The following is a 13,735-nucleotide window of genomic DNA, read 5'->3' on the forward strand; positions in this document are numbered from 1 at the left end:
GCGATATGTAGGCATGCAGCTTTATGCCTAACTACTGTCGCAGAGGTAAAGAAGACAGATGCCAATTGAAAGTGAACCCCGGTCTCATATGTGGGGTGTGCATACGTCCGTATTTTACATCGTCTGAGATTACCAATGCATGCATAAGGCACAGAGCTCAGGGAAACATGTCTTAATAATCACCTATTAAAACAGCTTAAGGTGGGAAAGTTTCCTTCGTTTGATAGCGTATTAATAATCCTTATTGAAGCCAAGCGCTAACTGCTAGCAGGGTACTCTGCTACCTGCTCAAAGCCTCGCCCCAAGGTCACCTCACTTTGCGGCAGTTGGAACCAGAAATACGTCACATGGGATTTTCCCAGCATTCATACTAAGCCGTCGCGTTTTCGGGCGCTTGAAAATTTTCATTTTTCATTTAATCGCTAAAAATAGATATCGTCATTTAAAAATCTAAAAGCGTGAAATCCGTACTACAGGAGTAATAATCTTTCGATTTAGGCAAAAAGAAAATAATAGTAAACCACCCTTTTAAAAAAAATTACGGGTGGGAGGGTTAAACCCTTCAAAAGCTCCCCCTGGCTACGTAACTCTCACTCAATTGTCAATCACTTCCTCATGGTGGAGAAATAAGCTAGTGGCCAGGAAATCGTGATGGACCAACTTCCTTGAAGGAAGAAAAAGAAGACACAATAGGACAAATAGATGGGAAGCGTCGCGGATTTTAAACGCAAAGGCATCTCCTCCATCTCTTCGACAGCCTCGCGCATCTAAACATCCACTCTCCCCCCACTCCTACCCTCAACGGACAAGCCATCTCTATCACCCCATCCCCTCCACCACCCAACAAACACCCCCACCCCCACTCCACCCCTCCAATGACGAGTCCACCCCCTCCCTTACCCGGACCTCGCCCCCACCACCCTCACTCCCTCCCCGACAATTTTATCAATTCCCCCCACCCCCTACTTCCCCTTCCACCCCCTTCCCTTCGCTTCAATCTCCCCTCTCCCCCGGCCAGGGTGTCGGGGTGGGGACGGACCCTGGGGGTTATCGCCCAGCGTGGCCGGGGTCAAAGCACTGCGCCCGCAGCGTAGCGTCGCTTCTCTCCCATACCCCTCCGCTTATCCTCTTTAATACTAGACACGCAGCGCGCGGCGTCATCCTCCCATATACGGACGCTCGCAGCCGGACTTTCAAACCGCGGAGATGGATAGCCGCGAACGGCCGCGGCAGACTGCCCGACTCCCCAAAGGGCAGTACACACAAAAATGAAGGAACTCTTCTCGGGTAATCCATTGGTTAAGATTTTCCATGGCCATTTTGTAAATGCTCGATTGGGGTTTTTTCCACGGGGCATCACGATCTTATTTCCACAATATTGCTGAAAGGGTTCAGTCAAAATGTGTAAGCGAGAAAAGTTTTCTTCAAGATCCAAGTTCGCCACTGCAGAATTAAAATCAGATACATTTAATATCTAATATAAAATAATAGAATATAATATTTAATATTTAAAATAAAATAGTCTAAAAATATTGTGTTCGAGATAGCCATCGATAAAATCAGAGTGAAAGCGTTTGGTTTCAATACGTATGGAGAAAAAATTAGCATGCAGCGCTTTCCTCTCGGGTAATCCACCGGTTGAGATTTTACACCGTCAAATTTGCAATGCTCGACTGAGGTTTCCTCCTAAGGGCATTACGATCTTATTTCAAACACAACACTGCCCTATGGATTAAGTTAAAATGTGTGGGCGAAAAATGTTTTCTTCGAGATCCAAGTTCGCGACTGCAGAACTGAAATCGGATAAATTTATGCTATCTAAAAATATTGTGTCCGAGAAAGCCATCAATAAAATCAAATAGAAAGCGTTCGGTTTCAATACATATGAAAAAAATTAGTATGCTGCGCTTTCCTCTCGGGTAATCCACCGGTTGAGATTTTCCACCGTCAAATTTTCAATGTTCAATGTTCAATGTGAATCTCCGCGGTTTCAAAAGTTCGCGACTGCAGAACTAAAATCAGATAAATTTATGTTTTCTAAAAATATTGTGTTCGAGAAAGCCATCAATAAAATCAGATTGAAAGCGTTCGGCTTCAATACGTATGGAGAAAAATTAGTATGGTGCGCTTTCCGTATGACATAGCGCTCACAGCCGAAGTTTTATAAGCCATGAGAATAAATGTGGCGCAGGCGAAACTTTGATCGCGGAATCAGGGAATGATATTTCTCCATGTTGAATGACAGTTTTTATCTAAGATTTTAATTTTATTTAAGTATTTTACCTAATAGGTTTCCATGCATAATTTAAAAGTATTCTGGCAGTTTTCCCTCCCTTCATGGACTTCCCTGGAATTCTTAAATTCACGATAAGGCCTACTCTCAATGATACTACCTAAATATCCTATTTTCTTCCATCCTTTCCCTCGTTTACCCAACATTCTACCCTCTGGCACTGTTTTCAATATCCCCTTCCCGATCTTTATTCACTCCATCCATACCTTCTATCTCCTCCATAGGTTATCTAGGAGCGGCCTCTCCTCCCCCACCATGTTCAGCACTTTGTCGTTCCTCCTTCACTCCCACTTCACCTTCTATATTCTAAGATTTCAAGGCTTGTTATTTTTTCTAATTGGCTCTAAAGTAGGTATTTACAACCTGTACAACCCGAGTGTTAAGGAATTAACAAGGTTTAAAAATTCCAAGGTCCTAGTTAGACGTAATGAAAAAAATTGGTACCTACATGAAAATGGCTGTAAATTATTCAGAGACTGGGTTGATTAATCATTGAAGAGAGAATTCACTAAGTTACTGCTGCTACAGCCACTTCTGCTTGGATCTTTCTGGTGGAACCAGTGTTAGTAAGCGGTGGCGTAGCTAGGAATATGCATTGAGGGGATGGGATGGCCTGGGGCGGGAAAATGTTTGAAAAATGACATGCTGGATATACATTTTACATCATTTTGGCGATAAAAAGGTAAATTTAAGCAGGTGCAGCTATTATATTTCAAAACCAGGCAATATTTTTAAATAACTTTTTTATTTCTCTGATGCTTTGGGGGGTATATATCCGCTCATCCCCCCATATAATAATAACGTAATATAATAATAGTTACGCCACTGTTAGTAAGCAATCGAGTAACAGTAATCGGCTCACTTGTAACGAATACTTCTGATATAAAATGTAATAGTGACGATTACTTTTACGAAATGGAATTTCTACTAGTAATTTTTTACCTACTCTCTCCTAACGGTGAAAGAGGAATCGATTTCTCCTTGTAATGGTTAATTTCTCGTAACCGACGATTACTTTATTAATTTCAATGATTAACATAGGCATACATGTAACTTCAAATCCTAGAGTACTATAATTTGCTAGTTAAGGTAATTCCACCGTCATGTTGTAGTCTACCTATGATAGGTACAATAGATGACACCCATTTTGTTGTTTCAGAAGCTACAGTTGCATTTATCGTAAGGGAAATGGCAACATTAGCCTATGAAGTAACTGTAATTGAGCTCAGTTACTTTTTATAGCGTTTATATAAACTCGTTTTGTTGTTTTCTTTGTCAAATTCTGCGAATCAATTTTAACCCTTTATCCGAACCCTCTAGCCATCAATTTTAAATTTTCAGGATAATTCAGAAACAGATGAAAATAAAATATTCAAACAGTATCATTATGAATTTAACTGTATATTAATTGCTATTTAGAAATTAAAATTAAATACGGAGATTAGTTCAAAAATTGGCCACCAAAATCCGATGATGGCGCTGCGATCGTTTAAAAGACCGTGAATAATAGAGTTATAACAAAAAATTCGTTATATCCAAGTTGATTGAAAAATTGATAGAACAATAATTTACAAACAAAAGAAGAAGGAGGAGCTAAAACAAAAAGAGGAGACATAAGGGAGGAAATTTACGATACAATTTTTTTTAACGTTTTTTATTATTTATTTTTTGTAGTATTCTACCGATTAGGGTAGGTTTCTATGGAGTACTTAAGAGGCATTCTGGGAGCCTCCCCTTCTTTCGAGCACTTCTAAAAGTCCTGTTCTCTTCCTTCCTCTCCCTCGTTTACCCAACATGTTACCCTTTAACACTGTTTTCAACGTCCCTTCCCCGCTAAGTACTCGCTCCATCAATACCTTCTGTCTCCTCCGTATCTCATCTAAAAGCTGCCTCTCATCACCCACCATACTTCCATACTCAGCACTTCGTCGTTCTTCCTCCTGTCAGTTCACTTCACCTTCTCCATTCTTCGCCACACCCACATCTCGGATACCTCCAATCTTCACTCGTTCTCCTTCCTAAGCAGGGATGCCGACTTACAAAAATTTTGGGGGGGCCCAAACCGGGGATCTTGCCCCGCGAAATTCTATAAGTAGTGAGCTTTAAGTTTTTAAGCATTTTAGAAGAGTCGTATGATCAACATTAGAACCCTGATAACTCGAATCTCGATACCTGGACACTCCGGGGAAAATCGACAGGTCTGTCACATTATTTCCTCACACCCATAACAAATTTTTGAGGGGGCTCGGGCCCCCTCAGACCCCATGGAGTCGGCACCACTGTTTCTAAGTGTCCGCACCGTAAAGAGCTACACTCCAGATCAATTTAGTAGTAGTACGTATTTTATAAAAGTTTATTCTTATTTTGTATTATTCTCTGTAGCTTTGCCAACACTGGGTGGAAATGATTTCCATTCACCGACATCATCGGTTGACGCTGAGAGGAGGAGGGAATCGCGTGAATCATGATTCGGGTTTCGCGATCCGCGATGTTTTCGAGGCACGCCTTGGTGATGCGACTCACGGGGCAACGTCCACGTCGCATCGCCTCAAGATAACCGCGCGGAGGGATTTATCAAACTTGGCGCAGCTGCAGGCTATAGAGCCTGTTGGCCGTCCAAAACACGTCGAAGAGCGCGGAACTTGGAATCGCATGACCTTTGGCACAACTCCCTCCCTCCCTCTCTCGAGCCACCAAGTGCCTCGTATCGTAAATCAAGGAAGCGACGCGGGACGGACGCGACACCACTGGAAAAGGTTCACTCGCAATGAACGAGGATCATGTTTTCAATTCCGATGCGGGTAATAGTTCATTAAGCGCACATTTCAATGACTTCAGCCATCGGAATACGCAAAAAGAGAGCTGAGCGTGTCTGGGGGAATAGTATTCGAATCAAATCCAATATCGCAGCGTTTAATTCAGCGTAAAATACGGGTTAAGTTATTTGATTTTCTCTCACGCACGAGTCGAAAGCCACCGAAAAATCAATCATTCAATTTCTTGAGATGAAAGTTAAGGAAAATTTTCTACAGGGCTAACCATAAGAAATGCCGTGGAAAATATCCTGAACGTAAATAACAACGTATACATAAATTTAGAGTTTTAAGCACGTTAAAAAAATAAATTTTCAGTTCTTCTTTCAAGAAAAAAGGGTGAATTTATACTTGTAACTATTTCATGCTTGCATTTTCATTTTCTCATGCCAAAATAAAAGTTATTTCGTTGGAATTTTAGCAATTACTTTGCTAATCTGTCACATAAAAAAATAAACATGAGCAAATAATTGCAACCCTAAAATGGCGAAATAATTCCTACATCAGTGTTTCAGTATCGAATTGCATGCCTTTGGAATGCAAACTTGAGGGTTAAAAATATATTTTGTATTAAAATTTGGATCGAAACAGATACTAGATAACAACAGTTCTGAGAGAAAACAACTAATTATTTATTTCGTACTCTTGCTTCTCCGAAAAGTGATAACTAGCATGTGATTTTTTACAAATTGATCCTTTTTTATAACGTCCATTTCTAGAATTTAGTTCATCTTTAGTTTCCTTCCGATTTTAACTCTAATTTATGCCTTAAATTTAAAGCACTTTTATTGTATTAAATAATAAAGTTTTCACAATCCAATCAATATATCTATTTGAAATTTCTGGGGAAAGTTAAAGAAAAATGATTTTTCACACTAGTCCGTAGGACAAACATGGAGGGGAATCGCCCGGTAGATTTTTTAAAGACATTTTTAATGCCACAAAGGAAAAAATTAAAGCTATAGAATTACTAGCGGAGGCCATTGAACTATTAGCGAAAACGAAAGAACTATTACCTTAATATCGCATACGGCGAAAGCGGTACTAAGGATAATATATATTCTAATGTAGACGAGAGCATACTATTATTTGGACGACGAATAGTTTGGTTTCAGAGATGGAAAGTCTATCTATATTGTAAAAGCGGTAATGAGAACCTTAGTAAAGAGGAAAATTGAATATGAAGGCCTGCTTACACGGTACATTAACACGCACGGGTTAATGTCTAAATGTATGAACGCGAGAATGAATGCCAAAATGCACCGTGTGACCACCCAACTTGTGCGAATGCATGCACAGAAAATAGAACCTGTTCTAATTTGGTTCATGCATTCGTACATGTTCCGTTCCGGTCAACAAAAATCATTCACGCAAACAGACATTAACTCGAACCTGTTATTGCATCGTGTAAACAGGCCTTACAGGGACTTGCTTAGATGACTTACATGTACCTAGTTTGCAACTTCATCCCCTTCCTCAGCGTCTAGTGAAGTTCTGCCAAGCATTTACTGAAGTATTTTACTGTTCGGGGTAATAACTTATTCCTATACCTATCCGTTCAGCAAAATACCTCCCAATTTATCGTTTTTGTTAGACCTTGAATTAAAGTGGGGTTCTAAGATTATGCTCTCCGTATTGCTCTAAAATATATCTATGCAATCGTTCAAACAATGAAGCCTAGCGGGTCGTTTCTTGAGATTCTAGTGGCTCCCAGGCTAATTCGTTTAATGTCTGTGTAAAGATTTCAGTACCCCTGTAGCAGTTTTTGACGAATCGCGCAGCTTTCCCTTGTATTTTATTAAGTTCACGGATTTAGTTCATCTGCGCCGGATCCCATATGGTTGCTGCAGACCCAAGGTGTGGCTGGACAAACGAAGAATAGCGCCTCTATTTTATTTTTTCATCCGAAAACCTGCCCGCAACACGGTTGAAAAACCGAACTTATTAGGCTCTGCCACAAATTTTTTTCTTAAATTTGACCCCCATGATAGGTTTTACGGTATCTTACCCCCAGATATTTCATTTCTGACGCCTTTACGTTTTTAACACCATCCAAAAAATATGTATGGGATAGTTGGACGACCTACGATAAAATGTACTGCCGTTCATTTGCTATTAATAAATTGTAGTCCCCGCTCTTTTCTCCAGGTAGGGACGTAGTTTAGATTATTATTATTATAATATTCTACCGATTAAGGTAGGTTTCCATGGACTATTCAAGAAGTGATCTGGGAGCCTCCCTTTCCTCCCAGCACTGCCTTCTTTAATTCACTGTAAGGCCTACACTCTTTCAATCTATCTAAAAATCTTATTCTTTTCCTTCCCCTCCCTCGTTTCCCTAACATTCTACCCTCTAACACCATTTTCAACATTCCCTCACCGCTAAGCACTAACTCCATCCATACCTTCCGTCTCCTCCGTATCTCATCTAAAAGCTGCCTCTCCTCGCCAACCATATCCAGCACTTCGTCGTTCCTTTTCCTCTCCGTCCATTTCACCCTCTCCATTCTTCTCCATACCCACATCTCGAATGCCTCCAATCTTATCTCGTCTTCTTTCCTCAGTGTCCACGTTTCCGCACCGTAGAGAGCTACACTCCAGATCAAACTCTTCACTAACCTTTTCTTTAAACTCTTACATAGCGATCCTCTCAGAAGCTCCTTCCTGTTGATAAACGCCTCCTTGGCTAATGCAATTCTCTTCCTGATGTCCTTACTACTGTATCCGTTTTCCTCTAACGCACTGCCTAAATAGTTCAATTGCTCAACCTGCTCTAAGTTTTTCACCACCCACCTTTATCTTGAGTCTCGCATTCCTCGCTCGTGATGCTTTACAAAACCGCATGTAGTTTAGATGCGATGATAGAAATTCAACTTCATAATTATCATTAATTTCGCAATAGGGTTGGCAGCAAAAAACAAAATTTCTACAGGTTAAAGAACCCTGAGAGCGTCGACATATGGCTTCCGTGCTTCTCCAAGCGTTCATTACCGCAAGCGAGGATGTGACTTGTTCGTCTTGGCATCACTGCATCGCCCACGCGCTCTCTTAAGGCGTGACTGTGCTGTCCTAGAAGACTTGAGGAACAGCGTCCATTTGTCATAGACTCGTAAGTCATCCCAGCTCCTTCCCGTCTCGCTAACCTCCTTATTCGGAATGAGTCAGGGCTTCCTATCAGGCGGGAAGGGGAATAAAACCCAGTGGAGAACGGCGTGCCTTTAATTTATCATATTTAATTAAGACGGTCATTAAACTAGGGAGTATTTTTTGTAACAAACACAACCTCACTTGGGATAGAATGATGTGTAATTAATCAAATCAACTGATTTAGGCGTTACTTGGTGGCACGAAGTTATATTCGTGGTAGAACAAAGAAAAAACAAAGCACTGCTCCACAAATGCTGTCCACTAGTTTCAACGGCTAACGACCAAATTGTTTTTGGAACAGTTCTCTGTTTTAATTTTGTTCTACCATGATGAATAATAGGCTTCCGCAGAGGCAAAGACTTAAATGTGGGACAGACCGGGATGAACATAAAATACATTATCCAAACTTACCCTCGAACGTTTGATTAAGGCCCTTTTACACGGGGCACGGAATTGCGCAGGTTAGAGCTGCATTAATTTCTAAAATGGCGGGGAATTGCGCTAATGCATGAACGAAATTAGAACAGGGGCTATTTTGCCGTCTCGCATCCACGCATCCTCGCATGTGTTCTAGCAATTCACCGCTTTACACGACTAAATTTTGATTGCGCCTTCGCACGTACGTCAGATTGTGCAATTCCGTGTACCGTGTAAAACGGCCTTTACTCCTGTGATAAAAATAGTAATGTTAGCTATTCATCTCAAGGGAACAACGCCCATTAGCTTGCCTGCCTAAAACACACTAATAAATGATTAAAAATATGGCAATCCATATTAACTATCCAATAAATGCTTGCAAATATTACATCGTAATCCGTCCGTACCTTTCAGACCATTGTGAAGGAACGATCCCAAACTCAAAATTAGGTTCAAGAATCAAAAACACTGACAATTTTAAAGATATATTCCGACAAAAAAGTGGGCGGAAATTGTGGTATCGAATTTCTCCCGGTCCAAAAGGGAGCTCGTCCCGAGTTTAGATTCAAACTAAATTTTAAGCTGAAGTTTAGCTTGTTCGTGGTATCCGGTAGCTTGCTGCAACAGCTCTGGATTTTATTGGCCTTCTTCAGTAGCAGCGTGTTTAATAACAGTTTATAGCATGAAAAGGGAGTTTTACGACGCTTCATAAAATTCAATCGACTTAACGGTACGTAGTAACACAGTAAATTGGAGCGCCATAAACCGATAAACGAATAATGATTGCTGATTTGAAATAAGGCTAATCAGCCGTTATATTCATTAATGATTGCTTGATATTTTACTATCCATCATAAGTCGATCTTTGAGATGATCAATTTAAATTTCACCATTTCTCATCCAATTCAAAATACTGGTAGTAGGTGTTCAAAAGAGGACAAAATGACAATGGTCACAATAATGAAACTAAGTGGTTAGTGAAGAGCAAAAAATGGAAAATTCTGTATAAAAATGAAAAATAGTAATTAAAAGAATTAATGGGGTTTTATAAGCATATGATAGCCAAAACTTGTAAATGTATATGGCTCGTTTACAATGATTGATTAAACCCACGATTCTTAGCTATACCTGATCGTCATAAGTTGGCTCTTGGCTGTAAAAACAGTCAGCCAATCAGTGAAAGCCTTACATGCCGGTGGGATGAGGTACCGTGCGAAGAAAATATGGCAGATTTGGTTTAGATAACATGGTAGCGTCAACGTTACACAGTCCCCTTACTATAGTGAGAAAACAAAATATTTTGTCAAAATTTAGCCGTTAATCTTTATCATTCTATCAACAAGCAATTCTGCATACTAACATCACCTCTATATGGCTGCTAAAACGTTTTGTACGCGTAAGTAATGCAAACGACTGTATTTCAGCGCGAATTACTGATCATTTCAAATTATTCTTCCTTATTTTATTCAGTTATCCCAACACAATAATCTATTGTGGACGCTAGGGACGGCTTGAATTTCCTTTACGCTAGGTTTTCTCTTAATTGCATTACAATAACCAATAACGCACAAACTTCCGATAGTTTTCATAAAACTTGAAGTTATATGCACTTCAATGATATGCATTCTTGACTATCGAAGAAAATTTCGTGAACGTGGATTGCTAGGTTGATTTAGTCGTAATCGTGGGCAATGACATTACCTTTTACAGGACAATACCTCTCATTAGATATGATTTACGTTTCGACATTATACGGTTATTTCACCGATGGCTTCCGTTCTTTAAAGATGTTAATAGTGGATTTTCTGTCCAATCTTCATGCATTTGCTCCGTAATTTCAATGTTTTTAATTCATTTTATCGGGTGTTTCTTTTTTTCCACTGTGTTGAATCATTCACATGTATTGGTGATATTGATCGCAAAAGATAATTATTTGTGTTATTTTTTCGTGGACGATAATCGGTCAATCACCTTGAATCATTCGCAAATAAGTCTTTGAACTATTATTACATGATAAAATTGCAGAAAAGACTCCCTACTATATGATTTCTGGTTACTATGTTTACATTCCAATACGGGTGACACGAGGAACAATAGCGTCTCCATCGTGCCATTACATATGGATGGTGAATGTAGTATGTTCTCGATAACTTTGTGCTAGATGCAACTTTAATCTTGGAGAGGTCTTGTAAGACGTGCACCATTTTCTGAGAATATAATTTTACGCCCACAATTATTGAAGGTGATCTCTTGATATTTATAATACCTCATTCATTATTTGTCTGTGTCAATCGGCATCAAACAGAACAGAAACCTTCTTGGGACTGCTTAGCTTCGCGCCGAATTGTGTTTCTTTAAATGCGAATTGTCGTGGCTAATGTGAAAAATGATTAAAATCACGATAGTCAAAATCACGATAAATTATAATCTCGTAGTATGTATCCCATACTCGGATACGCACTACGAGACCTCTTCAGCGACGGAAGACCATGTGCAAGCCGGCACCCTATTGGTCGTATATTTAAATGCCGAAGCAACAACTTATGATGGAGAGACCATAATACCATAATCGAAATAAAATTCTCTAAATGGATGCCAGTAACAAAAGATTCAAGTATTTATATGATATTTAAGGCCGCCAGATTCAGAATGAACACCTGACTCAGCGGAAATAGTCCAGCTGTTAGGCTTCCTCAGAAATGAAGCCATAAAAATCAAATAAAAATATTATTCACAGCGCTCAATTCATATTATAAAGTTTGATCAAATCACTGCCTTTACGACTGTGGTGTGCTGAGGCTAGCACAAATAATTTTACTTGATGCAGCGATTCTTTTTATAAGTGATTGAACAGTAATGCAAGTTATCAGGAACCTCAAAATAATGCAATGCTTTCATTATTATAGCAAAGTTTAAGCCTTTTTATGGCCTCTCATCAACCACGAAGGTAGCATAAGTTTGCATTTTTCATTCATTACAAAATGTTTCTTTGAATTCAGGATCATATTGGACGAACATGTCTATGCATAATTAATAAATGAAACCACACTAACGGCATCACATACGACAATAATGTCACATTCAAACCTTATTCTAAAACATATCAAATAATTATTTCAACAAAAATTTTTTCATAGTTGTAAAGTGAGTGGTCCAATTTCAGTTAAATTCTTCACTTCTGTCAGGGATAATAACTATGAAATTAGCGAAAAATTCCAAGAATTGAAATTCCAAATATTATAAATCCATTTTTCGTTTGTTTGTGTCAACATTAATTTTCGTCGTGTGAGATACCTTTCTCTTAATTTATCTCATACCCTTCAGTTATCAGTTGATCTGCCCACATCTACTTTTCGAATTTTATGCGAAAATGTTCTGGACGTGCACAGTTGCAAAATTCATTCACCGCCTAATTTGGAAAGAGAATAGTTTTTACCAAGATACCAAATGTTCCTTAAGTTTTTAGGAGTTTTCTCGTGCAAAAATAGAAAAACCAAATTTCTCAGTAGTCCATAGAAGCAACGCATTATTAATTACCATATGTTTTTTTAATCAATAGCGAAGCATTTATGAGAGCCCTCCATACTGAAAAAAGGTGAGAGTAGATAATGAAGTTTAGGTAATATAAAAGCTGTTCTGACACATAAAACAATGTCACATGATGCGTGATGAAATTCGTTGAACACATTAACATTCTAAAACATACCCATTGCTTAGCAGGCAGGATAGGTACAGTCGGATTCAAAACTATTGCAACGAATGAAGCGGCGCCACTTTCGCAGCATTTTGGAAACGGTGTTTCAGTATTTTCTATTGTATCAGCACGAGGTAAATTTGAACAAAATTCCCTCCTCCCGCAATATTTTTATTACTACATCATTAAACAGATATGTACGAAGGATATTTGCAGTGTTTAATACCACATAAATTGTGCACCTCTTGCTAGATAATTAATCCAACTGTTTACCGGTGAGTCCAAATATGAATCTAAAGATAGGAAAAACCTCGCCACGGTGTCCGAAAGAAAACACCCCGACGGCCTAATGTCTGCGGGGACGTGAATTACCTCAGTGCATTCCGTCCGCTAATCTTAATTTCGATTGTGCACTTGCTCCTGGAGTTAGACTCCAGGTTAGGTTGCTCAGTCGCGTCCGCGTCCGTCCTCGTCGGCTCGCCGTGAAGACAAAGGATGCAGGTTGCTTCGTGTGCCAACCTTCCAAGTTCACACCGACCCGGCCCCATCAAATAAGTGGGTCTTGTGAGTGTATATATATATTATTAAAAACGTTAGAACATACGAGTAATATAAAAAACGACTTGATGGAGAAGAATACCTGATTGAAATATCTTCCGTATAATTCGTGCATTGAAATTTCGATAACAACGAATAACGATATCCGCGGAAAACAAAAAATTAAAATTCGCTATTTCAATGGTAACGATCACGCTAATAGTGTGGTTTCCTATTATTTTTTTATTACCTATATCGAAATATTACTACTCCTGGAGTGCGTATTTTACGCTCTTAGATTTCCGAATGACGATAACTATTTATAGCGAATGAACGAAAATTGAAAATTTTCTAGCGCGCGAAAACGCGACGGCTAAGAAGGAATCCTGGGAAAAGGCCGTGTGACGTATTCTGGTTCCCGCTGTCGCCGTGTGAGGTGACCTTGGGGCAAGACTTGACGCTGATACAACGCAGGCTGCTAGCAGGTTGCTGAGTACCCTGCTAGCAGGCAGCGCTTGCCTTAAATAAGTATATTTATTTCTATCAAACGAAGGAAACTTTTCGACCATAGAAAATTTTAATGGGTGATATTAAGAGATGTTTCCCTGAGCTCTGACTCATGCATGCATTGGTAATCTCAGACGATGTAAAACTCATATTCTCTCGTGTAGAAACTACCTATGTCCCTGTGACGTCAGTGGAGTCGAACCGCATGGGCGCCAATCTGGCCTATTTCAAATGAGGTTAAAATTGACAATTGCCATTCGTTTAAACTGGGATTTCTAAAACCAAATAATTTGTATATTATGAATATACTAATGGTGGGTAACAAAT

The sequence above is a fragment of the Ischnura elegans genome, chromosome 7, assembly GCF_921293095.1.
Source record: "Ischnura elegans chromosome 7, ioIscEleg1.1, whole genome shotgun sequence".
NCBI classification, from domain to species: domain Eukaryota; kingdom Metazoa; phylum Arthropoda; class Insecta; order Odonata; family Coenagrionidae; genus Ischnura; species Ischnura elegans.